The sequence below is a fragment of the Hemicordylus capensis genome, chromosome 5 (genome assembly GCF_027244095.1).
Source record: "Hemicordylus capensis ecotype Gifberg chromosome 5, rHemCap1.1.pri, whole genome shotgun sequence".
In the NCBI taxonomy this organism is placed as follows: domain Eukaryota; kingdom Metazoa; phylum Chordata; class Lepidosauria; order Squamata; family Cordylidae; genus Hemicordylus; species Hemicordylus capensis.
Window position 1 is genome coordinate 179,632,137 of NC_069661.1, and position 26,910 is coordinate 179,659,046.

The window sequence follows — 26,910 nt, forward strand, 5'->3', positions numbered from 1 at the left end:
CACCGTGGTGACTCATGACTGCCAAGATGGGGTTAGCTCAGCTAACCTCGTTAAGTGGGGGAATTAAGCAGGCTAACCACTGGGAGACTCCCTTAGCCTGCTTTCAAGCAGTTGTGTGAATTGCCTCATTGTCAATTCAGGCATTATGCCAAACTGTAACTAGCACAATTCACTGTTTGCAAACAAATACACTTCAAAACATGGTTTCCGATTATGCTTGTCTGACCAATTTTAAATCATGGTTTAGAATAATTTCCGAATTGAACCATTACAGTACAGGCACAGCATTGCAGTTATACAGGAGTTACTGTATTGCATATAACCCATGCCTTTGCTTAGAAAAACCTGGTAATATAACAAAGCATAAAGATAGACCTCAGTATTTGCAGGAGTTCCATTCTCTGCAATTACCACAGATAACAAAACCACAAATACCAAGATATTAGGGCAATGGGATCAAGGGGATTAGGTTCCTGCAGGGTCAAAAATCATGGGGAAAACAGGCAAAATGGGCAAACACACAAAGTAATGTACCCTACCGTGCTCCATGGGCCTCCAGCAGTCCAGCACTGCCCCCAAGGAGTCCGAAATTTTCCATTATTCTGTGATTTCCATGGGAAAGGGTTTTTTAAAAAACTAAATGAGCCACAAAATGGCACTTGTGCTCAAAATGGCGGCCAGAAATAACCTCTGAGGTAACCCTCCCCATTTTTTTCATGCACACCATTGTTAGGTGTCAATTCCTCAACCAGATATGAGAAGCCACAGATGCTGGATCTGTGGGTCACAGTTTGCCTGTATATCTCTCAGCTATATGGACTATTCTGTATCACTAGTTCAATCCTATTAGGTATATGAGAAAAGAAAACGATTGCTGTTACAAAGGTGTCTGATGAAGAGGAAGACTTAAGACGCATAGGTGTTTATCATCAACAGACTGAGCAATAGCTAATCTTGTTGCTGTGGTCCTACATAATTAATTTTATTTATCTATCATATTTTTATATTGCCTGATTTGTACATCTCTAGGCAGTGTTAATGCTAGAGCTCCACACAGATCTGCCACCCAGTTGAAACAAATGGCAAGTCCTCTGGATGCACACTGGGCATTAAACTAGACATCTTTTCATCTAGATACTTACAGTATTTAGTGCAGTAAATACTTAGGATCACAAAGTTTTTATGGGGCTTCCAAGGGTTCCATCTAGACTTCCAAGTTGTTCCATCTAGACAACTATCAGATCCAGGCCCAGTTAAGGTAGTGCTACATGTGTCATGTGACAGTGGTAATATACCAAACATTTGTAAGGAAGGGTGGGCGGCAGTTTCCAAGGAGAAAAGTGGTGGAAATATTCAAGAGTCTGACACTTCTCTACTCCCCGCTCCAATGACCCTTCTTTTTTTCCTTCCTAACTGAGCTCCAGAAGTGGAAATAAGCTTAGTCTGGAAAGAAGCAACTGGGGGTAGGGAGAGGAAGTGGGAGATAGAAAAGGGTTAGGCACAGGGGCGTAGCCAGCTCACCACCGGCCCGTGTGCAGCCGTGGCAGGTGCCCCGATAGCCCTGCCCCTGCATCTGACATCACACACAGGGGATAGCCACTCCCCCGCGTCTGACATCAGACGCGGGGGGGATGGTCTGGCTCCCGAATGGAGCCTTGAGGCTCTGTTCGGGAGTTGAGAAGCAGCTTAACTGCTGAAGGGGCCACGCGGGGGCGGTAGTTTAGCTCCCGAAGGGGCCACGCAGCCCCCGCTCAGGAGCTAAACTACCGCCCCCGCGTCTGGCGTGTCGGGGCCGCTCTCGCGGCCCCTGATTGGCCACCAGCCTGGGTTCTTTGAACCCGTTTGCCCAATGGTGGCTCCACCCCTGATTAGGCACCTCCTCCTATCTACTTCCTGCTTTGCAGAAGCTTGGCAATGATCCAAGTTGAAGACACGCTGCTGCTGTCACCTATAGTTCCATGCAATGCTTTTAATTGGGATTTTTCCAGATCATTATTGTGGACATTCACTGCATAATTAAAAAAAGAAAAGAAATCAAGCCAAAGGGAAAGTTGCTTACAACAAAAGAGAGTCACAAGAAACCAAGTACAGGGAGTCTCCGACTTTCAAGCGGGTTGCATTCCAAAAGTTCATTTATAAGTTGGATGCTTATAACTCTGAACACATATAGTTTCAGTGAGAGACAACTCATTTGTATGTGTTTGTAATTTGGGGCCTTCATTAACTTAATATGTTATGGAACTTTGTATGCAAGTATGGGTCATTTGTAAGTCGGGTGTTTAAGTCGAGGAGTGCCTGTAGCCTTGTTTAAATTAAATACAATCATACTTCAACTCTTGGAAAGTTCCTGGGATTGCTTTTTGGTGCACAGCTGCTTCATACTCTAATACTGTACATAACGGATAGTATTTCAAGCAAAATTGTTACTGAAATCAAAGGCTGCAGTTGTGAAGCAAGAACTCTGCATCTCACATTTAGACAGCACAGCTGAACACAACTTAAGCTTGCATTGTTCTAGATGTTCTGCTTTCATTCCCTGTAGGAGTGCATTAAAGTATCATACCAGACATCCTGACCTACAGAGTGAGATAAAGGTAACAAAGTCAAGAGACTCAGAAAGCAAGAGTGCAAAGTTTCTCTATGTTAGATATCAAGAACAGAATGCATGTCCATGTCTTAGAACAGGCCTGACCAACTGAAAGCCCATTGGTTGCATCCAGTAGCAGCACCTTCCTGCAGAGGAGCATAGAGAGGGGAGAGTGGGTCCATGTTCACATAATGAACACAAGCATACTCCCCACTTGCAGCAGTGCCCCTTTTGGCAGTGCACATGCTCACACACACACACACACACACACACACACACACACACACACACACTTCCCATCATCGGGAGAGGCTGCCAAGCTCCCCCCTTCCAAAGGCAGCCACTCCTGCCGCAGCCACCTCTTTTGGTGACTTGCTCAGCTCCACCTATCCTCATTCCATCATCCAGGCTTCCGCCCAACAGAAGGCAGATGGGCAGAGTTGGGTGAGCCACTGAAGGAGGCAGCTGTCAGCAGCAGAAGCTGGAAGTGGCCGATGGTAGCAGTGGTGGGAGCCCCAGCCAGAGGGATAGGGGAACTCGGTGGACACTCCCGCACACTTGGCAGCTCCTAGACACAGGGCACGACAAGTTCTTTGAACCCGTCAGCTTTATTACAGCTCCACCCCATTCCTGCACCAAGTTTCATCCCAGGAGGCACCTCACCCAGCACCAAACCACACATCATTCCAGAGATTTCCAACACTGGGAGGGGGTCACAAGTAATTTTTATACCACTTTTTGCATGGTAATGCCAGTTTCTGAGAAGGTTTTCAGAGAACAGTGCAGATGTTTTCCACGCATTGGGAAAATAGGACATACTCGCCTTTCACACTGGGAGGGCCATCAGCCAATGTATTCTTTGCTTCTCCCAGTAGGGTATAATAATGTCATTTCTGGAGGGGGGTAATTCCAAGCCCTCACCAAGAAGGAAGATACTAGATTTCGAGATGCAGAAGACTGATCACTGTTTTAGAAAAGAAGTTCAGAACCAGTGAAACAAAACAAATATATTGGACAGAAACTGCCCCAGGTTTACTGTGCAGTATTCTCACATCTTTGGTAATCAGTAATTACAGTTTATGGCCCCCACCCACACAAACAAATCAAACTGCTCTTTTAAGCACCATTCCAGGAAGAAGTAAGTGGCAGTAGCTTCATAGCTGATTTTTAAATATATATGAAAGTGTTTATGTTGGCTCACATCACTCTCTCAGCATCTTAATTTATTTTTCATATTCTGAAAATTCTGCAGAAATGTGATCATGAAAATGAGCTCTGATGAATATACATTGAGCTGTCACACCATGCTTTTGGCAAGAGTAGTGAGATTAATTCATTTAGAACAAAGTCTAAACATGAAAATGATATAAAGACAAAGGAAGAATTATTACAGACCTCTTGAGAACTTTCTCTCAAGAACTGCAAATACCCTTTGACAATGGACCAAGAACTAAGGAAACTGCATCTGGAAAGACTGTCATTTTGGCAAGGACAAAAGCAATTTGATTAGTCTGAGTATCGCTGCCAGAAGTGTCATGACATCAGTGAGCTATAACTTGTAAAACATGTTGCTTCCCACCATTTTTCAGCTCAAAGGGGGAAGGAAGAAGGCTGATAGTTCTTTTTTTACAGGCCCCATTATTGCAAACAGATACACAAGCAAAGATACTCACCTGTATATCTAGGATAAACCTCAACACTACAGGAAACTACCTCAGATTACTGCAACCCTGAACCAGAGTCAGCACTGGCTCAGGACCAAAACTATTCTTATGTAAAAGCCTCCATGAACAACAGTGTCAAGAGTATGCACTAACAGCTAACCCACAATATTCATTGGGTAACCAAAACTCCCACTTTCTCTCCACCTGATAATAGGATCCCACTATTTCTATTATATTGGTCCTAAATTTATACCAACACTGAAAGTTTTATTTGGGAACAATTATCTTCAAATACTACAAATGTAATGTGAATTAGCACCTAGGGGTTCATTACTCATGAAAGTAAAAGAAACAATTTGTCTTAATGTTTAATGTTAGAATGACGACAAAAGGATTAGCCACTCAGACGCGCTCTTATCCCTAGACTTCCAGACAGAAGTCCAGGGCCTCCAGACACCCCTGGGCAGTGTTCCCTTGAACAGAGATTCCTAGATGTTGTTGACTACATAGTTGTTGACCCATAATCCCCAAGCAAAAGCCATTGAAGTTGAGGATTCTGGGAGTTGTAGTCAGCAGCATCTGGGAATTCCTGTTTGAGGGAACACTGCCCCTGGGGGCCCCCAAATCCTTTTTAGTCTGTCCTAGCTGATGTGGTCATGTTAAAAATGACCACTGTGTGTGTGTGTGGGGGGGGGATTTAGGTCCAGGCTCAGAAATTACCTAGGTGCACTTGAGGCCACTGCCTCAGCTGCTGCACGTTACAGAATATTAACAAACCTACTAACTGCTGAAGAAGACAGGATCATATAATGTTGACAGTACAGCCACCATAACAGCAATGTGAGGTCAGTTTTGCAAGGGGGAGGAGGAAGAGAAAGATGGTAGAAAGAACAAAAGAAGTCTTGCAAAACAAAACTACCTTTATGTATGATCTAGAAATTGGAATGAGTGTGTGCTATCAGGAAGAAGCCCTGGGGAGGCGATGCCTGTCATATCTTGATTTGAAATTGCTAGCTAAATCTTTGACTGGAGGTCTCTACCCTGAAAAGGGGTTCTTCAAGAACACACTCACAAGGAATATTAGCCATTCAGATGAATCAAGGGGACATTTTTATAAGACCATGGCAGCTTTGAACAAACAAATACTGGAACTAAGGTACACACACACTATAATTCTGTGCTTGAATTTATGCTCACATGAGCACAACAATGACTGTGCAAAGGGAATATCCTGTCCACTCCTCAAGTACAGTCTTGTGCCCCTGAGATTTACAAGAAATTCTCCACTCAATTTCCACCCCTCTCACTGGACACAACACATTCCATACTATTTCTGAGTGTCCCCTAATCTCAGGAGCAGCTTTTTTGAGGAGGTGGATGGGAGTATCCAAGGAACTTCAGTGTACAACAAAGTGTTATTCCACTCACACTAGTCTGGATCCAGCCCGATGTCTATGAAGAAAGAATTTTTAACCAAGATCAATGCCAGTGCTGAGAAATGTATCTGAAGATGCAGTAGGCTGACTCTATTGTAGGGGTGGTGATCCGGTCTTGTGACAGGAGATGGTACTAAGTGGCCTTTGAGTCACTGCTCTCGGCTTAGAATCATAGCTTTCTGCTCAAAGATAGGCCAAATTACTTGGCCCAAACCTTTCTTTGTGTTTTTCTTGAGACTCAGCCTTTAGAGATAAATATTTTTCTGCTGAGTATGCTGATTGCTCTTCAAGAAGCACCAGAAGGTAATGGCTGTATTAAATATCAGCACAGCTACCTCTGACAGAGCCCTGTTTCCTGTAGAAGAGTTTTGTGCAAGACAGACCAATACCAATTCCAGTGTGCTGAACAATTACCAAACTCATGTATTTTCTAAGACGACAGGGGGAGACAGACTTAGCAGATAACAACAGAGCGAGTAACTATGAACTCACCAAAGTACTCCGCAGCAAGCCATGCTGCATGCAAACTGGGGGTTGGGGGGGATCTGATGTTATTTTCTTGACAGAAACTCTATCATGAATGATCTTTAAATAATAGTTTTAATACGCAATACTACAATTACAGAGTTTGTCATTAATAACTTTGTCATTAAACAGAGACTAGATGACTAAGCACACTCTCATTTCTGTATGAAGATCTAGATGTCCTTAATAATTTTAAATTCTCCGCTCAGTTCTCCTAGTCCCACAACTCACCACTGTGAGTTGCACCACTCACCACTGTGCATTAGAGTATTTTTGTTCTAATTATGCAGGGTACCGCTTGTTTTTTTAAGCCCCAAACAGAAACTATTTTTTAAAAAATAGAAAAAGGGGAGAAAAAACAATTACCTTTTCAGTTATATCACAGGATATTAGGGAAATCCAGACTCCCCTGTTGGCTTTTACCCACTTCTGACTCCAACCTTAATAGCTCAGCTATTAACCCTCTAAGGCTTTCCCCTCCCAAATTGATGTTAAAGTTTGTCCAGGTAACCAAGGCTGACTCACTCCAATATCTTTTAATACAAAGAGAAATAGCAGCCACAGATATCCAAAGTTATAAAATGTGACTTGCTGTGTGATCCTCTACAAGTTTAACTTGAAAGCAAGTCCCACTGAGTTTAGTGTCATTTATTCCCAAGTATTGGCTCACACTATTTCAGTCTGAGGGTTACATGGGAAAAAGCCCCTTGAACTCAGATTTGCTTCCAAGCAACCATGATCAGAACTCAGAAGTTATTACTTCAGGTTTTTATCAGTTTTTTGCTACCAAAACAGATAAATATCTGTTGCTGCAGTGATCTACTTTACTTTTAACGAAGTAAACTATTCCTTTGGTGAGCAACTGAAACAATAAACTAATTCTTAACATTCATTCACTTTAACAGTCTCCCAAATATTTCAGCAGAGTCCAAAAAAGGTGGGGACGGGGGGAGAGAAAGAAAGCAAAATTAGCCTGGAAATCCAACTGGATGCTGGTAAACTTGCTGCAGGCAAAAGTTGGGATGGGGGAGAAGACAAACATAACTACAGGCAGCGTTCTTAACCACATGTCAAGCTATGCAAAGAAAATACATGATAGCCATTTATTTCTGACACCTTTTTAACAACATGTTGGGAATAAACATGGCTAACCTTCAAATCCTCTACATAAACAGTGTGCAGGGAGCTTGTTAAAACTTCCCCACTGCGTGGCAGTTCCCCAGTTGATGGTTTTTAGAAACAGTAAAGCTAGCAGAAAGCTTTCTTTTTTGCTTTCCTTAGCCCCCCAGCTGTGGAACAGTGACAGATTTCTGACCAAGGCCAACATCCAGATATCAACCCCCAGATGAAGCATGCTGAAGACACACTGAATAGAATCCCCAAGAGGGACAGCCAAGATAAATGGCTGCTATTTAAGTTTTAGATCCCCACGGAGCGGCCAATGTTGCTTGAAAGTGAAGGGGCTGAATGTTCCCCACACTTGGGGGGGCCTCTCACAATGAAAACCAAACCTGTGCCTTGGAGCTGAATTTAAGCTGCGTTTTAATACGTCTTGTAATATTTAACTCTTTCCTCTCTTCTCCTCAGCTTTAAAGGATCTAAATACAGATATATTGTAAGGGACAGCCAAACAAAACTGCCTTCTCCCATGGGACTGCAGTACACACAACACACACACACACACACACACACACACAGAGAAGGGAGCTGAAACACTGACACTTTGCCCTTCTCCCATGGGACTGCAGTACACACAACACACACACACACACACACACACACAGAGAGAGAGAAGGGAGCTGAAACACTGACACTTTGCCGAGGGTAATGGAGAAAGCAAAGCCTTGCTGGGGGGAAGGCCAGTTGTCACCGAAGTGACAGACAACAGCTGAGCTCACACATCTGGAGCCTGATTCAGGCAGACATGCTGAAACTCACACCCATCTATAGTCATGGCCCATTAGAAAGACAGATGGAGCTTGCCTTGCTAGGCGTGTAAAAATAAATAAATAAACCCAGATATTCTGAAGCAAATGCCTCAGAGGCTATATTACATCCTTTGATTATGGTGTAACTTTACTATAGGCAGAAGATAAATATAGCTCCCCCCCCCAAATGTAATGAGATTTAATTATACACATGCCCCAACCTCAATATAATAAATAGCTTCATATATTCCTAATGCTATGTTATATTTATATCACCTCTCTGTGTGTGTTGCTGTTAGCACACAGAAGACACAACTATGAAAAACTAAGAGCCACTTCAGAGGTTCCATTAAAACAAGTTTCAGCTCTGAGTGGAACTAGCCCAGCCACGATGGACTCATTTGTCATGACCGGCTACTCAACACAAGCCTTTCTGGAGTGCTCTGTACCAGCCTCTTCCACACGAATAACCCCACAACCGGCTTAAAAGATTGAAAATCCATGCATGCATTCCTCATTTTCCTTGTACATCCATTTTGTATACAGACTGATCCCTAAAGCATGCTCAAAATAATATCTTTGCCTACAGTCCATATACTGAGAAGTGCATAGACAAGAGTACGTTCTTAGGATACCATGCTAATTAATTCACCTTTCACACATTTACCAAATGGGATCCAAGTTCACCCCATCAATAAACTACAGACACCATCCTTTACAGTGCGGCAGTACACACCATCCTTTACGGCACACCATCTTTTACGGTGTAATCCTGTGGACACCTAAGCCAACTTAACCTAACGAGATTTACTTCTGAGCAGACAGGTAGAGGATGGGGTTGCTAGTCACTCTTTGGCAGTAATCCTATGCAGACCTACGCGGGAGAAAGCTCCACTGAACTCAGCGGGACTGACTTCGGAGGCACCGTGCCTAGAACTGCTCCGTTTAAACCGTAAATGCAGACTAAGCTCTTTCTTTCACATCAGAAAGGATCACTGATCGTTCTTTGTAGAAGTTAAAGGGCTCGAGGGGTTGCCATCCCGATTGCCCGATCAATCAAGATTCACAGGAATCTTCTGCAAACTGACAGGAGATGCTGCAGAAGATGACATCTTGCGCCGCTTTCCTCCGAGACCGGGTCATTCGAATGCAAGCAGCCCGGTCTGGCCTCCCATCACAGAAAACAAACCTTTCTTCCCCCGCCTGCTGCGCGGCACAGGCCAGTAAAGAATTCTCAGTGACTTACCCTCCAAGCGAAGATTTCTGGCAATGCAGCACCCCAAGTATTCCTACGAGGGACAGAGAATCAACATTGAAGGCAAGAAAGCAGCCAACTGCGCTCAGAAGCCAGGCTCGGCTCTGGCTCCCCAGAGAAGTCACTGCAAGCCGGAGCCACGCATGATAAACGGAAACACCGGAGGGAGGTGTCAGCAGAGAAGGCGCCACCGGGAAGACACACACACGCAAGGAGCCGCAGCACAAGAAACCAGCGCACACCGCTCCTGACTCTCTGCCGAATGGTATGGAACTCGAGCGCTTGCTGCTGCCCACTACAATGAGAGCAGCTTTCCCCACAGCCCATTGGCTGCAGCCGGCCGTGGACGCCAATTGCCGAAAGGCTTCGTCTCGCCGGCAGCTCGGAAAACCCGGCGTGTTGGATCTCTCAAGGAGAGGACCGGTTTACTGCCTTCCTTCGGATTGAATGGAAAGGTTTGGGATGGCTCTGTGTGTTCCCTAGCAGGATAGGCGAGGCAAAGGAAAGGGGGGGGGGAACTGGTGGGGAGCGTGCTTTCGCGTGATTGCAGCGCTATAAAAGGCCACCGTCTTGGGTGTCGTTAGATTAAATGGACGATTAGCTGAGCAAAGGCATTTCTTGCTATTTGAAGTTCGCCGACGCATGGCAAAGTTTTAAGTACCGCACAGCTCTCTCTGATGGATTGAAATACAGGAAATGGGTGGGTGGAAGTTTAAATTCCCAATTTCCCTCGACGAAATTGACAATTAGATTATCCACCGTTGCTTCCAGCTTCTAGTAAGAGGTTTGGTCACTGCATTTGGTTCTATATTTGTCAATGCTTCTCCAGAAATGCTCTGAATGCGTTTGGGATTCAGCCACAACATTTATATTCGTACCCACCCATGCATAGATGGACTGTTTGGGATACCATAACATTTGGTTCCACCTTTGACGTGCTGCCAGTTTGATACTACGTGGAGAGACCTACAAAGTGCAAAATATTTTTACTTGTGTTTACTTGGACGTCCTGTTTAAGTCAATGGAATTTTTAATGCAAGTTGTGCTGAATGCATCTAATCTAATAAGAAACTGATAATCTGATAATCTAATAAATGTCATCAACTAAAAATAAAAATATTTCACAAATAACAGGATATTACTTTCAATAGCTCGTAAACTGATGGCATTCAATGTAGGTCAGATGACATAGTGCTTTTCAGGCAAGGTTTAAGGTTTACACGCCCTTCAAATACATACAAATAAATACATACAAATAAATACATACAAATGTGCATGTGCATTTGCTGCATGAGCAAAACACATGACTGGTTCTCGGATAAACCTATACATTCACAGTTTTCTGCTATGGGTCTATATGTGAGCCACTTGCGTGTATTCCTCAATTAGATTAATCATTTGTGTGCATCACATTATGTAGTCAACTCACATCCAAAAAACAAAAGTGTTCAGAACCATTGATGAAGTTCTACTTTAAAATCAACTCACATTTATACATGCAAATTGTGAAATCAAAGAATCCACACAGCACTTACTCTGGAATCCTATTGAAGACAAAGAGATTCTTCCAGGCTATCATTCTTTGACTATTAGTATTTTCTCAAGTTACATGTAATTTGTATTCTGGCATTAAACTATAACACCTACGTTCACTAGAATAGAGCCAACTTAAAATAATGTTTCCCGTTAAACAAGGTTCTTAGCATGACTTATGAAATGCTCTCTGACAAAACAAACTGTGACTTCAGAAAGAGCGGATAAAGTTCCTGTCATGAGTATAGCTGCATGTGGTTTGCCATTATTAAAAGAAAAAGGATGTGTAATCTTCTAAAATACTGGGATAATAATCAGCCTGACTATTAAATGAGCACAAGGAAATGAATGCACTAATTAAAAAACCAACCACAACCTTTTCCCAGTAAGAAATTATTATTTGTTTTCTAATGTTATGCATGAACTGGGTCTTCATAAGCACAGAAACAGACTTTGATCCATTATGGTGTAAACCTTAACAGATTACACCTCTGTTGAGATATCCTGAGAATGAGATGTGCGGTACACTTCATTTGAAATTCAGTGGAATCCATAACAATAAATGTTAGAACAGCACTTAACAAATGGCATTTTAAAAACACACACACAAATAAAATAATGCTGATGAGTTATAAAACTTAGTATATGACCCTGAAACCTCTTACTCTGAAATAGCTCCAAGATTTAGTAAGGGGAATAGATTGGAGGTGGGAGAGAAGGAAGGCTGGAATAAACCTTATCAGAATTGTTCTGCTCTGTTTGCTCCTAATTTATGCCAAGCAAGTTGTGCTGTGTGTTCTTTGGTGTTTTCTCATCATGCATTTCTGAATGTCTTATCATTGTAATATCTAGGCACCTTCAGTTCTGTGCTATGGCATTACATTATTTCCTTCACTTGTTTCAGCCCTCATCTCTGATAATAGAGGAAATAGGATGGTTTCTTTTTAAATAAGAAGGACTTCTTTAAAATGTTTACAATAATCTATTAACAGATCTATATCTGGGCTGAATTGTCCAGCTGTCTTGCTCTTAAAAGAGTTTTTGGCTACTATCCGCTTTTCAGTTGCATGTCTATCTGAAACTGGTTACAAATGTATTTCATCATGCTATAAAGCTTCAGCAACTATTTAATTCCATGGCTTTCTTTTAAAAAGAAAAAGGATTATTTGTTCAAAGACCAGTCAGAGTTCACTGATTTCACCCATTCTAAATTCATCCTGTTTACCTTGTCATCTGCCATTTAGCTACAGTCAAACACAGCTATTTCTTTTTCATCCCAAACAAGCGGAAAAATCACCAGGACCCTGCTCTACTTTTGATGACCTTCTAAGGCTTCCACCCTGCCCCCCGCTATGTTTATCTGCTGCTAAGACTTCGTTCTCTTCTTCAGTGCTAAAGTTGAAGCTAGAGGTGTGCATGGATCCGCTAAGGGCAGTTCAATTTGAATTCTGGTGGTGGTCCGGTCTGAGCGGTCGAAACAAGTCAAACCTGGTCAACCCATTTAAGATGCTTGTAAAGGGGAATGCAGTAAAGGGGAATGCACAAGCATGGAGGCCTGACCCATATCCCCTCTCACCCGGGGTTGAGTGCCGGTGGGCCTATGGGACCCGACGTGGCCCACCAATGCCAAGGAGCTACACACTGCAGCAGTGCGTAAGGTGACCTCCTACCCACCCCGCCCTTTTCCAACGCCTCCACACAATGCTTGTAAAGGGCAATCCTTACTGGATTCCCCTTTACAAGCATCTGATCTGAGCCGAACTGGTTCAATCCAATCCTGGCCTGGTTTGGCTTGAACTTAGACTGGCCACCCTTTCTGGAGGGCCTGTCCAGTTCGAGCTTGAACCAGTCGAACCAGGCCAGTTCAACTTGAAGCTGGTTTGAGCTTGAACAGGTTCGCACACCCCTAGTTGAAACCATCTGCAACAATGGCATCCACTCTTTCTCCATCTCTCTTCCACTCTTTTTCTGTCTTTGCTTAAGGAGACTTGTACATCTTTACATTCATGCAAATTCAGTTGCTTAAGTATTGGTTCATTCAGAGACAGAGAGGGGAGTGGGAAAGAAACATGTGGGATGAGAATATGTTAAGTTGCACATTGAAATGTTTTTCTGTTAATGCATGTTTGCAAAAATATACTTGTTTTTATATTCTTACATTCTTGTGAGTTCAGTTGCTGTTTGTGCCCTCAAGAATCTTCCTTCACAATGGTTTTTTTTAAAAAACCTGCAAAGGGAGGAAACTAGGTACGGCATGGTCTTTACAAAAAGCTGTTTGTGTTTTTTAGTCTCTTTGGGTTCTCAATCATTTCCCCTCTTGAAGATTGTTTTTAGCGTTCTGCTGAAACATTTGAAAAGCCCAAATGGATTTTGAGACATGCTGAGAGAGTTCAAATATAATATCATGTTGGGAGAAGAACTGAATTGTACTGCTCTGCACTACAAATGTTAATCATTTTATTGAATAGTGGCCATACATGTCAAATATGAATCTGAGAAAAAATTTCAGTTTCTTTCGGGCATGATATGGTTTTGGGGACAATAACTGTTAAAATATGATAGTTATATTTATTTGTGGAGGTTTCTTTTTAAACATATTGAGGATTTCTTCTAAAGAATACTGTACAAACAATATGTTATTTAAACCTTTTCCCCAGCATATTCTGGTGTAAAACTGTAAAAAGTAGTACATTCAAATAATTTCATTGTTTGAATTGTTCATGTAAAATTTAGTATCTGTATGTCATTAGAAAGTTGAGTATGACTTTATTTTGCACAAATTATTCAAAATATATACGAGATTATTTAGCTATAACCATAATGGTTACAGTGGTAGTACTGGCAGCAGCCATGGCCACAGCTGTCACAACCACTGGTTAAGGATAACAGGGGAGGAATCAGTGGGGGCGGGAATGAGAATAATCAAAGGGATGGGAATTGGTGGAGGACAGCAATATTGGTAGGGTGAGGTCAGGTTAATTAGTACACAGTGTGCTCTGTGCAGTATAAGGGTAGGAGAATGCAGGGAAGGTTGTGGGAGAGATTGAGGTGGGAAAGCTCTCACTTCACTGCTCATTCTGCCATGTCAGAAATAGGAAGGGGGGTGCTTGGAGTAGGGTGAAGTCCTCCAACTCTGATTTTGCCTCCCTTCAATCTATTTTCTGCTGGTTAGACTGTTTCTGTGCCCAGGACAGATATTCAGAATTATGACCCTCCCAAGCCATGTCTCCAATGCTGGCTTATGACTGGAGCCAGACCTGGTGAAAGTGGAGGCCAGAGTATGACTGTCCTACTCAATTTCTGGCAAAGACTATCCTTCTTCCTAACTCCTTAATGATGGAGGATGGATACCAATCCACCTGGAAGGTGAACCCTATTGGCTTTGCTTTCCCTGATGGGCAACATCAACATCATCAGGCTCGCCCCCCCCCCTCCACACACACTACTTTCCCTGGGTTATGAGAAGGCCAGGACACTTCTTAAACAGTGCATAATGGACACAGAACTAGCAGTGGAGCCTGACTGCCAGCGGCCCGTGTGCAGTGGAGGCAGCCCCGCTAACCCCGCCCCCGCATCTGATGGTAGACACCGGGGCTAGCCATGCCCCCTGTGTCTGATGTTAGATGCGGAGGGCGTGGTCTGGCTCCCAAACGGAGCTTTGAGGCTCCGTTCGGGAGTTGGAATCCAGCTCCTAAAGGGGCCTCTTGGCCCCTTCGGGAGCTAAACTAAGGCTGGTGCTGCAAATAAAGCACCAGCCTTTTAACTCCTGAAGGGGCCGTGTGGCCTCTTCAGGAGCTACTTAGGCTGGCGGGTGTTCACAGCACAGCCAGGAGCAGCTCTTCCCTGTCTTACCTTTTCCCTGCTCCTGGCTGCATTGCGAAAGCAGCGCTAGCCTTAGTCTAGCTTCTGAAGGGGCCGCACAGCCCCTGCTCGGAAGCTAAACCAGCTCCCCTGCGTCTGATGTCAGATGCGGGGTGTGTGTGTCCGGGCTGTGAGGTGCGGCCCCTGATTGGGCATGGCCCGGGTTCTTTGAACCCGTTGGCCCAATAGTGGCTTCGCCTCTGCACAGAGCACCAACCGACCTAGGTAGGGCACCTAACCTCCCTATCTCTGAAAGCCTAAGGTATATAGTGGCACCAGCTGCGTATCTAACACAGCTAGAGACCACTGACCACAGAAGAGCCTTCACTCTGGCTTGCTGCAGCACCTTCCTTTCAGCTGTGTTAGATGGAAGATACAAGAAGATCCCCTTCCCAGAACGTCTGTGCCCCTGCAATGCTGGGCAAATTGAAACCATCGAGCACGTCTTCGTACACTGCCTGTTTTACAGAGACATCCGCAGCACCCTCATTCTCCTACTACAGTACTTACAAAGTTGCCAGGCTGCACAAGCCAGTTCTATGTCTCCCTACTACTTCTCCAACTGCAACCCTATTACGACACACAATGTTGCCAAGTTCTGCATGGCAGTGTGCAAAATCTGCTGGGATCTGACTGCCAGCAAAAACTAATTAGGCCCAACACAGTTCATACCTGCACTGCTGCCTCTCCTACCCAGTTATACAGTTTTCATCTTATATTTTAATCATATTTTAATTCTTATCTTAACTTTTTTAATAGCTTCTCATAGATTTTAGTCTTATGCCCATAGTTTTAAACTTCGTAGCCTTTATGCATTTATTTTATTCTATAGTTCTTAGTTCGGACTTTACTGCTTTCTTCAGGCATAGGCTAACGCCACTATTTCTATGTTTTATCTTATGCTGGTCAAAGATCAAATAAAGATTGATTGATTGATTGATCATTCAACTGCAGTGCCCACTCACACCTGTGCCACTGCCCACACTCCCGCCCTTTCAAGCATGCCATGCCCAGCAGCCCCACACCAGAACAATGGGACTTACTTTCATTTAAGTATGCTTAGGATTGAAGTCTACACTTCTGTTAAGTATGCTTGGGAACAGAAGTCTACATTTCAGTTCACACTCATTTGGAAATAGGTCCCCTTGAATTCAACAAGACTTTGTTTTCCCCCAGAGGAAATGTGCACAGGATCAAACAGCAAGTATACGTAGGATTGCAGCTATAGAGCCAGATCTTATACCTGTTTAAAGGTTAAGGTAAAGTGTGTTGTCCAGTCGATTTCGACTCCTGGTGCCCACAGAGCCCTGTGCTTTTCTTTGGTAGAATACAGGAGGGGTTTACCATTGCCTCCTCCTGCACAGAATGAGATTATGCCTTTCAGCACCTTCCTATATCTCTGCTGCCTGATATAGTACCAGCAGGATTCAAACCGGCAAACTTCTGCTGACATGTTGCACATACTCCAGGTGGATGGGAGTAGCTTGGTGCAGCTGCTTTGGACCTGGAAGCAGTAGTGCAACTCAGGGACATAGGGAGTTTGCCAGCAGCTAAGGGACAAGGTCCTGCAAGCAGCCCCCCTTTACTGGACATTGCACATGCATCCAAACCCCTGTGTCAACATCAGACACAGAAGGCATGGCCAGTAGCAGGGTTGGGGTACTCAACCCCACTGTGGAGTTGTTTCTCCAGTCATCAATTCAATGAACCACTGACTGGGGGGAAAACTCCACAGTGGGGCTGAGTGCCCCATCCCTGGTGCTGGCCATGCCCCCTGCATCTGACATTGATTCAGGGAGGCATAGCCACTGCCCAGGAGAGGGTCCATTTGACCCCTCTCCTGATCACCCCCAGTCAGAGATTCATTGAATGCTGGAAGCAAGGCAAAGAAAGAAGCCCTGAGACAGCCAGCATTTCAATGAAACAATGGCTGGGCAGGAGGAGGCCCACCTTGTGTTTCCAGCCAATGAGTGCTTTGTTCTCTGGCTGAGTGCAGGAGGGGGCAAGGGGGTGCCTTGGGGGAGGAACTGAGGGGGTGCGTTGGTGCCCCATCCAGACCTGGTGGCCCAGGAACTGTTGTTCCCCCTTGCTCCATTGTCCCCATGCCACTGGTGCCACTGTGGAGAACTGTCGACACACGGCAAACATTACCATATTTCCCCCCATTGTGATGAATAGGGAAAGTATAGTAAGTAACGCTTATATTGCAACTGCAGTTGGCACCGCTGCTTCAGGATCCACAGCAGTGGCCCCACAATGTTTGTTTATTATTTATTTTTCCAATTTAAGCTGCTTTAAGAGCTTTTGTTGAAAAGTGGTATATAAATATTCATGATGGTGGTAGTGGTAGTGGTAGTAGTAGTAGTAGACATATTAATCTGTAGCAACAAAACCAACAGAGTCTTATGGCACCTTAAATACTAACAGATGTATTGTGGCATTGTTAGATTTTAAAATGCCAGCCACAAGACTTTTTGTTATCTCATCACATTACCCTTGCTGCCTCCATTTACACTCTTTGTTTTGCTGCTCTGCAGTAGTCAAAACCACTCAGAGAACTTTAAGGGTACTTGAAGAAGTCTCAGAATTGAAGTTCGAAAGTTCTTGCAAGATTGCAGGGTTTGAGTCAATCCCCATCAGCAAATAATCACTATAATCATGGAGTATTCAGGCTAAGTGAAAGGAGAAAAGGATCTCAGAGTCAGAAGTCATAGAAATGGAAAGTTCAGAGAAGCTGAGAACATACCACTATCCTTCCATGTCTAATTCTTGGATGAAGAGCAAATAATTCATTGTTCAATGTCCTGGTAAGTTCCTGGCTTGTACTTTGTGCATCTAGGCAATGCGTACAAAGTAGGATCCCCAACTTTTCCTAGCAGGTTCCTATGCCTGTAACAGTTGTACAATAAGGAAAAATTCAATAGGAGAACTTTTCTCCAACATGCAGAATTTGCTCAAAAACCAAAAACCAAGTAAACCTCAAACAATTAAGACATCTTACAATGCTCTGATTGATTGATTTTATGTATTTATTATTTAATTTTATTAAAATGTCCAAGGGCACAATTTTGGTGCTGAAAACAGATTCTAGAATGGGCTTCGTGAATTTTGCGGTGAGCTCAGATTACCTTCCTTGTATGCCATTCAGAACTCTTCCATGTCATAGGCCCCTATGAATTCTAGATTCTCTCATTTGAAGGGAGGGGAAATCCACATAAGCATATTCTTACTGCCCAATATCGTATTCTACATGTATGAATGAGAGGTATGCCAAATTTTAACAGATGAATTGTTGAACAGCGCAATTATTTGATTGTTTCCAAACACAATTTAAAGTGCTGCTGCACACGACCGCTTCAAAGCAGGCTGGGCTCCCTTAGCCTGCTTTTGAGCAGTCGTGAGAGGAAATAGTGGTGTAACAAACCTATATGCTTAGAAGATTGGAATCAAACATTTTAAAGCAGATCAGGAGCCATAATAGTCAGAGGCGTAACTAGGGAAAACGGTGCCCGGGGCAAGCACTGAAATGGTGCCCCCCCCACGTGCCCCCCGCCGCCCCCACAACATACTACATTATACTTAGGTTTTTCCTCACAAGCGCCCGCCGCCGCCGCCAAGCCAGGCCACTGACTGGCTGCCAGGCGCCAGCAAAGCAATGGGGGGGGGGCGCAGGCAGTGCGGAAGGGACCGCTCGTGGGGAAGGGGGCACTGATGCGCTCCCTTGACTGCTGCAGCGCTGCTGCACTGAGCAGGAAACATTTGTATTAACAAAAAATTTTTAAAAATTAAAAAAACATTTGGTCATGGCGGTGCCCCCCACGTGACCAGAAAAGATGGCACCCGGGGCACGTGCCCCCCCTGCCCCCCCTATAGTTACACCTCTGATAATAGTGATTGACCCTTGTTTCTATTGTTTTACATTGTAATATAATATGTTGAAAGAGAAGATGTTATATTTACCCACTGAGGGTATCATAATCCTTTAGTTAAATGCAACCTACAAAGCATCATTGCTAAACATATTGACTATTCATCAGATTAATTGATTATTCATCAGATTAATTGTGACAGAACACATAATTCCTTCTTTATCATCCTTGGAGAGAGAGAATAGATGCCATGGGGAAGAAAGTGAACTGCAATTAAGATAAACTGTAACTGGATTCTCTTTGCTCTCCTGCCACAATTCTTGCAATTACATCAAATGGAAATTAAATGTGAGCAGCTTGATAAAAGGCTCTGAGAAACGATGGCACAGACAGTGTAATCTGACTGGCCCTTCACATATGGTGACATGGATGATTTGATGCTTCAAATGTTTTCTATTCTTTTCCATTATACCAATTTACTATTCCAGCACAATCCAATCAGTGTCAAGCTCTATAAACTTACTGTTTTCAGTGGGAGAGTTACAGCTTGGCTAAGCCCTTCCATGAAAATCAATAACCCTTGGTCTATAGATGCAGGAAAATGAGACAGCAGAATCCTGAGATGGCAAAATGGACTGTACCACTTAATGTTGTGGGAATGGGTGGGGTGGGGTGGGGTCTCATCTTGAAGATTATTCTGGGAAATAAAAATTACTATTACTACAGATATTACTACGAATGTTTATATATTGCTTTTCAACAAAACGTCCTCAAAGCAGTTTACATAGAAAAAGAAATAAGATGGTTCCCTGTCCCTAAAGGGCTCTAAAAAGAAATGTTGATGGAACTGCCTCAGGGATGATTGGTCAACACCCCCAGTTTGGGCAAATTTGGGGAATTTAGCTCAAAAGGGAGACAGTTCCAAGCAGTTTTAATTTGCGCAAGCGTCTGAACTCAAGAAAACCAGCTTGGTAGAGGGGTTTTAATTAACAAAAGAAATTTATTGTAAGAAAAACAAATAAAAGGAATGAGACTAGGTTAATAGGCAGTCCTAGCATGAAAGTAATACAAATATGTTTAAAAACAGACTATTGTAAGGTGCGTTTAGCTTAAAATTCCAAATTATGTGTAAATAATCAGGTGGGCTAGAGAGAGTTACTTTAAGATAGGAAGGTAAGGTTTCAGAAATTGGAGAGGGCCATGGCAACTCACAAGTTGACCCCAATGGGGAGGCTACAACAAGCCTCCCCATGCCGGGGGGCTCCCCAGAATGCCCCTCGCACTTGTGTGGGGTATTCTGGAACTTCCAGAGGCCAGGAGGCCCCTGATTCCTGCCGCCCCAACTGGCTCCGTGATGGAGCCGGTAATCATGTGGGTGATTACCGGCTGATCATGTGGCTGATCCAGCCACCCAGGTCGAGCTGCCTGCTCGTGTGGGGAGAGCGGATCAAGCCTGCTCTCCCCGCAAAACCCCTTATGGCACTTCACACTGCTTGTGTGAAGTGCCTCAGTATGTATATACTGTAAACTGTGCATGTTGATCTATATACAATGTCTAGAAAGTGTTAGGTGGTTTAGTACGAATAAGAAGAGTATTTCTTAAAATTAAATAAACAAGTGTGGGAGGTACTTGTGTAGGTCTTTAAAACAGCCCCACAAAAGGGTAAAGGTGGTAAACACCAGCAAGACCATTTCCTTCCTGTTCAGTAATGCCTGCCCTTCACTTCTCCTGTAAAAATCATGTCCTTCAGCGATATGTTATTATCCTCTTTAGTACCACAGCACAAATTTATGTTTTGTTTGGGGGTGGGGTGCAAAATGTATACAGTCTATCCCATTTCAGCTTACCTTATATATTTCCCTGAGGAGAGGATATTGTATCACTGGTTCTAAAAATATGCTTTTAAAAATAACACATATGATAGCTTTCTTAATGCATTGGCTTGTTGTTTTTTAATCTCTCATCCTCTCCATTTATAAGATCAATGAATTATTCCTCCAAATTTATATAACAAATAACATCTGTCTGTAACATCCATAAATAACAAATGCTGCCTAAGTAATTGTTTGCTAAATCAAACGGGTTGGGTCCCTGATTAGGGAGTCCTTTGGGCTCATTGGCCCCTGGGAAAGCCTAGATAAACAGATATGTTTTGCTGCTTGGCCTGGAGGTCACAGATTCATAGATTGCAAATGCCAAAAGGGACCATTATGGTTAATTAGCCCCCTTTCCTGCAGAATTTCCCCCAGATTGCTTTGTTAAATATTGCATAACTATTTAAAGGATTACTTCATTGTAATCATTACAGCACCCAAAGTAATGCTTCTGTTTTCCACCACTTTCTATTTCCATTTGTCTTAAAGAAAAAGATAACCTTGAAATTAGGCATCCACAGATGGAAAGCGATTTTATTTTTCCAGCAACATCTTGGTGTCTGAACATCTGTTCATCAGAATAAGCTGAAGACAGGGCAAAGATAAGAGAAGGGAATGGGCTTGGTTGGCTCCTATGTACCTATTTATCTTTGTTCCTTACAGATTCCTGTTTTGCTTATGTAGCATAATGCCTGGTTCAACCCAAACATAATACCATGTAGGCAAAAAACTGATGGTATGCAACAAGGATGAAGATTAGGAACCACTCACCTACTCTGTGCTTCTTACAGGCAAAACACTAACATGGCAATGAAAGGCCCATAGCCTGAATTTTGTCGACTGTGCAAACACTTCCCCTCTTCTCTTCCCAAATGACACAAGGAAAGTATAGGAATTTGTTGGCCAGTGGAAAAACCTTGGCAAATGGACACTATGTTGCCTAATTCTGCAACAGACATTTAAGGGGGAAAAAACCCCTCTTTATTTAGCAAGCATAAATGGTCAATAGATATAAACAACTGGGAGCATTCCTCTCAGGTTCAACAGGTAATCTTATGTGAGTAATTTGGTTTGGAAAATCCTACAATATAATAATGTGTTATTATTGTACAATGGAAATTGCCACTGGAGTGTTTAGATGGCTTCTTGGCATGTTTAAAATGGAGAGAGAAAGGATTGCTATATTCTGTTTTTAACTATTGCAGCAGAAGATGATCTGTAGGAACCAGATATTTACCAGATATTCTGCCAAGAGTCTCAAATGGGGAACTGGTAAATGAATTTACCCAGGAATTTTGCATGTACAAGGGGAACTGTTGAAGGTCACAGCTGGCAAAGACTGAGGACTTAATGCCAGGGCTTCATTGTTGCCAGTTAAGGTCTGTGGCTTGAGAATAGAGAACACTGCTGCGTTTTGATATTTAGCCATTTTGGACAGGCTGAGGTGAAATTTCTCAATTTCCAATTGCTATTTTAAAAAAAACAAAAAACCCACACACAACAAAACATTTTTCCCCTCATTTCTTGCCAGCTGTTAGTTGCTAGCAGTTATCGATGTGACTTTAGTGCAGTCTTCAAACTATGTGGTCTTTAGCTACTGCCAAGGATCTGGCCCATGGGATCTGATAGTTCTGTTATGCCAAAAACTCCTTCACTGCAATACTGAGAGCTAAGTGAAATGAAACCACTTTAAATGAATGGAAGAGTACAAACAGGGGTGCAGCTTGGTAATTTTGGACCCTGGACCTAATTACGTTACAGCCTCTCCCTGCCCCACTTCCTGGTAATTTCAACCCACTGGTTCCATTCCTGCTCTTAGGATCAACAGAAAACAAGTTCACTTCTTCTTCTTCTACCTACACACACACACACACACACACACACACACACTCCCAAGCAAATTTTTTTGCACTCTAGAAGAGATCCAAGTCCAGCCTCTAGATCATTCACAAGCCAAATGGAACATTAGTGCAACTTGTAAAAACAAACAAACAAAACAAACAAAACAAACCCCATGGGTTCACACAGCATTCTTGAGCACAGAAAATCCACTGTGGGACATATTAATGCATTTGTAAAAAACAAAACAAACAAACAAACAAACAAACAAACAAAAACCACGTACACACACAAGCCACATAGCTTCCCAGAGCAGCAGAAATGAAGCAGCAGAAACGACTTCCTACAGCAGCAGAAACTACTCTGGAGGCACCTATGGGGAGATGGTGGCAAACTCAGGCAGCAGTGGGGGCACATATACATGCACACCCTATAGTACTCGCCAGCACCAGTCTGCCTCTTTGAAGCTAGGCTTCCTGCCCTGGGAAGAAGCTGCATTTGGCAGGCAGGCAGGGAAGGTAGACGCAGAGAGTCAGAAGTATGCACACAGGCACAGCACTCTGCCTCAGCCAACCTGGCCCACCCACCAAACAGCTGATAGTCGGTGAGGGAAGAGCATCAGCAGCCTGGCATGCATGTTCGGGAGAGCCTCTCATTGGTGGGCACTAGGCTGCTGGTGCAGAAGAGGCAGCGCAGAGTGGTGACACAGAGAGTGCTCTTTGAATTGGCACCAGCACAGGGAAGAGATTCCTGGTACCACTGGCAGGCCATGGGAGTGCTGATGGGGCCCTTCATTAGAGCGGGGCCCAGTAATTGGGCCCCAAGGTCCAGGGTCAACAGCTCTGAGTGCAAAACAGTCAGTTACAGTATCTGGCAGCAATGGCATATGAGCATTGATGGCTTAAGCCCTCCTTCCTTTAGGCAACTGGTGTGGTTTTACTCACTTACTTCACTCCATCTTCAAATATTTCATTGAATGATGATGTTGACATGACTATACTTTTAGCTTTTCATCTCAATCAATGCTGCACAGTAGTCACTCTTTCTTGTTCATAAGGCATAGCTTTCTCCAACTGGCAATGGACATTCACTAGAGTTCTGGGATTTCCACATTTATGGTCAACAAAATGAAGCATGACTCAACTGTTACATTATTTATGTAAAGATTAATCTGTTTCTTGGCTTTTTTGTGTGGATTGTAGACCACTGTAATATATTTTGATGAAATATTACAAGCCACCATGAAATATGAACAGTAAAAATTAAATCTAAGCATTCTTCTTCCATCCTGTGTCTTCAAAGTCTGGCCATACCTTTTCCTCTACAAATCAGGGTATAGAAATAATAAAGATCACAGAATCATATGCCCTTGAGGGCCCTGCTCAGTGGATGAAAAGGAAGGTGTAACATGGATTAGAGAAACAATGGATGAGGGGCTAACCCTTTATTTATCTCTGATTATTCCCAGCAACTCCCCTCTCCCTGCACTAGCTGCAGGGAGCTAGTTCCCTATACAAGTTCTAACTCCCCATATGTAATGGAAACTAGGGCTGGGGCAAGAACTTGGGTCTAGAACTTGTGCTGGGGCAAAGTGGAGGAGGAAAAGGGAAATTGTAGGGGCAGACTGGGAAGGGGTTAAGTGTAGACTTGTTATTTGTCTAAAGCAGGCCTGCTCAACTTAGCCCCCACGGCTGCAGCTGTTTTTGGACTACAACTCCCATGATCCCAGCCACAGTGGTCAATAGCCAGGGATTATAGGAGTTGTAGGCCAACATCTGCAGGAAGGCCAAAGTTGAGCAGCCCTGGCCTAAAGCAAATTGCACTCTCCCACCCCAATTTGCAGAGCAGAAGATCTATCCAGGTTTTGAAGAGACAACTGGTTCAGATGATAATCCAACCCACTTGCCCTAATCACATGGGGGAGGGATGTCACTGTGTATGACTTGCCCCCACATCTGTCCTACCATCACCTAATCATATTCACTAATATTACTGAAAAGTGGCATTTAATTTGTATATTGAAGGGTGGTTTGGATCCTCCCTCTGTGAGATTAGGTAACAGCAGGATGGCACACCAGATGGCAGTGATGTGCATGTTGCATGCCTCCCTCATGTGTTTAGACTGGGCCAGAAGAAGTATCATCTGAACTGGCTCAAAGGTGCAGTAGAATGGATAGTTCTGCCTTGAAGAAGGATTTCATTTTGGTGCATATGGATCAAATCCTGTCTCAGTTATAGCTTTTCACTGAAGGACTGAACAAATATGTCTAATGGTAGAATTTGTCTGAATTTCCTTTAGTCTTTTGACCTGTGACTCGTAGCCTTCTCTGTCATAATAGATCATGATATTACATCTGTGAGCTCACTCTCCAAAGAAGACCAATTTCCTTTGTTTGTTAACTCCTGAGGCACTTCAGAATTAATGTCCCAGAATTAAAGCAATTTCAAAATGATTGATGGGGGATTTATACCCAAATAGCTCAAGACCAACTCCCAAACTTGTTCCATGTTTTAATAGTGCAGTTTTTCCTGGAAGACTTTCAGTTGGCTAAAATTTTATTCCTTAGATGATGCTAATGTTTTTTGTTCTGCCAATAAAATATATTTTCCTAAATAATCAGTCACAAAGTATGTTCTATAATGTTGCAACAACAAAGGGATCTTTTTATATAAACTCTGCTTCTTTTGGAATCAGGGTTTATGTAGGGTGTGTGATGTCAGATTAAATGAAATTTCATTAAAGATCGTGTTAGCTAAGGGACATACAGAAATGCATCTGAAATGGTCCAGTAGAATTCAATGAAATGTCTGTTTAATAAATCAGATTTCTCAGTGGTACTGTTATGAACAATTGGCTTAAATGTCAATCTACCACAAGCTTGCTTTGAGAGAAAATATTAATATAGGGTATGGAAATCAATCATTTCAATTAATAAAGCATTTAGATTTCATTTATATTGTGTGTTATTTTCATGAAAAGAGAACTTTGTATTGGGCAAAATGTTCTGGTGTATTTCACAAATAAATTATTACTTCTCCTCACTGTTCCTCTATTTTTCATTTTCTTGTAGTTGTTGCTAATGACATTTTATCAAATCAGAATTCTATTTTTTTAAAAGAATAATTTATTCTGATTTCTTGTGCTTGCAGAACAGCTAATGCACATGCACAGAACTCCCTTCCTCTTTCTGAAGCAAGGGCTTCCTCATTCACTTAAATGAATCCATCCATGTGCAAACAGATGCAGGAGCAGTCTCCTCTTCCTCCAATGAAGTGAGCAGGAAATCCTAAGGGCTGCATATATGAACCAGAACACCTAAGGGAGCTCTGGATCAGAAAAAATATTTAGTGTCTGTCCATTAACACTTTGGACCTGGTGTGAAGGAATGGCCCCTTCCTACTTTGTTTTATGGTTTGTAAAGTGTTTTGTATTTTCCTTGTTGTTTGTCCACTCCAGGCTCTGCAAGGGTTAATGTAAGAATCTCTTATAGCCTTGTCTGAGGTAAAAAGATTGTCAGCTGCCGAGTTTTGGAGGGAAAGTTATAAAGTGTTGTTATTGGTTGCCAAGGGTTATCTCCGGGAAGAGACAGAAGGTTCTGGATGCCTGAGGGAAGAAACTCCCTCATTGGATAATGTATCCCTTTTAAACTGAATATAAGGGAGAGTGTAACAGCCAAGGGTGGGCATAGCTATAATTGAGTGGGTGGTTCAAAGAATCTGGGTCCCCTAGCTCCTGAGGGCCCTCCAGATCCACCCCCCACCTTCTTTACTATCTCCCTCACTCCAAGGGGCTGCCAGGGAAAGGGGTGAACACGGGCCCCCTCCTCTCTCCTTGCTATGTCCTGGGAAGGGGCACTGCTGGAGAGGGAGAGCTATGTGAGAGGAGAGATCTGTTAGTCTGTTTGCTGCTGAGTGTTGTGAAAATCAGAAGGCTAATGCAGTGGTGGATCAGGCAGAAGCTGTTAGGGGAGGTAGCAGTAAGGGAACTGATCCTAGGCCTTAGCACAGAAGGCTAGCAAGTTTGCTTGTTTGTGTTTTATATTTTTTTGTACCCTTGCCAACCTAAGTTACAGCTCCTGTACAGTTTTGCATTTTTGAAACCTTTTAACTCAAGCAAACCTGTTCTTGTTTTTATTATAATTTCTGGTGTTGTCAGTTGTTTTAGCCCCACCTGACACCTATCTGCCCTTTTTACCGCACTACTAAGTTTTGGTCTTGTTTTTCCATGACAGAGGAAGGAGGTTGTTTTCACAAGCAGCCAAGACTGAACCAATGCACTGCCAGGGGTTTGGGACATACATTTTAGGTGCGTGATCTGTGCTCCCAGCATGGACCGAGAATTGTCTGCAAGGAAGCTAAGTGTTAGTTGCCTTTTCCATCAGCAATTCCTTCTCACTAATCATGAGAAAGGGCTCATTGTGTGGAATCAATGTAAGAGGAAAAGCTGGGTAGCTTTTCCTTCTACCTTGCTTCCACACAATCATTTCTACCCAGGTTTTCCTCTTAACTTTCTTCTACACAACTGAAAATTGGGAACA

At 43.2% G+C, this 26,910-nt stretch overlaps 1 protein-coding gene and 1 long non-coding RNA gene across 4 annotated transcripts in view; one reads left to right on the forward strand and one right to left on the reverse strand.

Moving 5' to 3' along the window:
* PRICKLE1 (prickle planar cell polarity protein 1) overlaps positions 1–26,097 on the reverse strand; it is a 100,985-nt gene extending 74,888 nt beyond the window's left edge. The window contains exons 1-3 of one of the 3 annotated variants that reach the window (XM_053252691.1): positions 23,321–26,097; positions 19,182–19,355; positions 17,536–17,678 (exon numbers count right to left, since the gene is read on the reverse strand). The gene's annotated coding sequence lies outside the window, so the exon portion shown is untranslated. Of the gene's footprint in view, positions 1–9,386; positions 9,864–17,535; positions 17,679–19,181; positions 19,356–23,320 lie in introns of those variants that run through there. The other 2 variants (XM_053252692.1, XM_053252687.1) reach the window with 2 other exon arrangements.
* Positions 25,642–26,910, forward strand: part of LOC128326234 (uncharacterized) — a 56,083-nt gene continuing 54,814 nt past the window's right edge. Inside the window, exon 1 of the long non-coding RNA XR_008307901.1 lies at positions 25,642–26,006. This is a non-coding gene — a long non-coding RNA (uncharacterized LOC128326234). The remainder of the gene's footprint in view (positions 26,007–26,910) is intronic.